The sequence below is a fragment of the Leptosomus discolor genome, chromosome 3, assembly GCF_034619465.1.
Source record: "Leptosomus discolor isolate bLepDis1 chromosome 3, bLepDis1.hap2, whole genome shotgun sequence".
In the NCBI taxonomy this organism is placed as follows: Eukaryota; Metazoa; Chordata; class Aves; order Leptosomiformes; family Leptosomidae; genus Leptosomus; species Leptosomus discolor.
The window spans coordinates 75,136,816-75,139,674 of NC_141393.1; positions in this window are offsets into that span (position 1 = coordinate 75,136,816).

Sequence of the window (2,859 nt, forward strand, 5' to 3'; positions counted from 1 at the left end):
ATGTCATTACTGCATCATGTCTCAGGTGCTAAAGGCTTTTGTTTTGAATTTGACAACTGCAACTTTCATGTGTTACTTCCCACACTGACTAAGAAGGTAACCTGTCAGTCTCTTCAGTTTGCACACTAACACGATTTTTGCAAGGCTTCCATCACATACTCTATCACCATTCTTCCCCGTGATCAAGGATCCTATTCCAGTCCAGTCACTCTTGACATGGAAATTGTTCCATACCTTTCCTTTTCCTCTTGGCCACCTCTGAGTATTGTCCACTTTGAACCTCAGAAATAAACTGCACTTGGAAATACATATCTTTATTATCTAGGGTAATCAGACCAACATCTGTCCTTATGTGAACTGGAGCCCACGGGTACCAGCTAGGTATCTATTTTAAGATATATAATATGAAAACATTGTAAAACGATTTAGAATCATTATATAATGTGTCAAAATTATAAAACACTTTGTACATGTACTCTAAAATATTAGGGTGGGGGCAGGGGGAGGGGCAGAGACGTTTATCCTGGACCAACTCTTTCCCATTCTTGATCTTGGTAAAGCAATTCTTGCTCTAGCAAAAAGTAACCAAGCAAGTACTTGGAAAAAAAACCCCAAACCAAACATCTTTACAAGAATTTCCTGCCCGCCCACCCCTCCCCTTCACAAGCTCCTGTAAGAAACCAGGAGGTATTTGGGGCTACATATTGCTGTCAAGATTTCTTATCTTGAAGCACCTCTTTTAATCTACCTTTACAGTAGTCTTTGGCTTTGCCTTCTGGAAAGAGTGGGTGATGGATCCCAAAACTCTAAAGTCTTTGTCTTGCATTTATCAGCCATCAAATTTTGAGCTGGTGGTAGCACTTCAGCCTAAAGCAGACACTTGGAGAAAGTCTAACTGCTGAATATGCAAAAGTAATCCAACATTTCAGACTGGTATTTCTTCAACTTTATGCAACAAATAAACATCAATTCAATGTATTTTACATACTACTTAAATTATTTCAGTCCTTAAGTAGGACACTGATATCACTAATTTTATTCTGTATTTATTGCTTTGGGAATTGGAAGAAAATCTGCAACTACATATAGCTTTAACTTGGGTGCTTCTTGCCAAAGTGCAAGGACTACATACAATTTAAGTGTAATTGTTTAATACTGATTTCAAAGTGTGCATTTTCAGGAAGATAATGTTGAACACTGCATTGCTTAAATACATACTTTTACTCTGTGTTTTTATTGTGATATTTATAGTTAGAAACTAGAATTCAGAAAAACATCACACATTTCTACTAAAATATTTAAGACTTTTGATGCACGTGTTTGATGAACCCATTAAATTAAAAAGGTGTTGTGCCTGTCTTCCCATGGAAATAAAGTCAGCATACGTTAGATGCTTAGCTCACGTAGGTGCATTTGAAAGCTACAGCCACTTATATCCTCATCACACCCCACGTCCTGCAACATTTTAGAATCATTATATAATGTTCTCTCATTTCATTCCTCTCTGATGTAGGGGGGGAATTTGACCTTTTTCCACCTTCTAGTTAACTTTGACTGAACTTACCTAGCAAGATGTTCTCTTAAGCTACTAGTTAACCTGAGGGGAAAGTTACGGGAAAAGAAACAAAACCACCTTCCTGCAAAACAAAAAATACCCTTACAATTGGGAAAAATGTAAATAAAGAGTCATGAGTAATCTATTCTTTTTTCATTACGACATTTCTCTCAGATTCTACATACAACAAACTAATATTTCAAGGCACCTCAATACAACATCCCTTTAAAAGGTTAGTAATTTTAATTACTTAAGTAATTTTCTAAGACAAATCTAAACATTACCAGTATTACAGAATTAATACCATTTAGAATTTATTTGGTCCCCTTCAACACAAATTTATGTATTTTTTCCTTAGTACGTAACAAAGTAGCAGAAAACAGTAAATTCTCTTGAATGCACCAGGTTTTGCTGTGTGGTTTGCTTTTCGCTTTTCTTTTTTAAACTACCAAGCCATTTGAAAGATTCAACTACTTCCCTTCTTTTCCTCTCCTCTTCCCCTGCCCCGACTCCCTCAAAAAGAGAATTCATGCTTAAAATTTTGGAACTTCTGTATCACAGGTAATTCAACTTCTTAAACAGACTGACTATGTAGACACAATCACAAGGGAGTCTGTAAGGAATCAAGGGTTTTTTGAAAAGCTTTAGTAATAATCCCTATACATACTTAAATACAAAGTGTACTTCAGTGCACAGTTGACAGCATTTCTCCAAAGTGTTTATTGAAATTAGAACTGCTTAGTACTTCCATGATTAACTTTCTACTTTACCCACCACCATCTGAAAACAACCTTTTGATTTTTCACAATTACACATATTTAAAGATTTTTCAGTGAGTTATTTTACAGAAAATATTAGTTTAAAACCCTGCACTTGTGTGAAATATTTTTACCATAAACCCATATTTACAGATTTTCTTCCGAAGCTTCTAAGAACCTAGGCTCTTTCTAATGCAGTCATTTTTAGAAATAAACTATATCATAGAAAGGTTTCACAGTTCTCAAAGACAATTCCAGTGTATATATATATATATATAATTATGATCACTTTTAGTGTTAACATGCCCTTTTGAAAAGCACTTACAGTGTAACACTGTCTATACTAAATACAACCTAAGAAACACACATGTTGATTTTTTCCTCTGCCTTCTACTCTCCCAACAAAGCAGCAAATTTAAGTTATAAAGTGACATTCCATTAGTCAGAACCGTGTAGTGTCCTGGTACAGTACTTAGAAAAGTCAGTTCCATAAGGATATATACATACTATTTGTCTTTTCCTAACGCATCATAAACGTCAGCATTT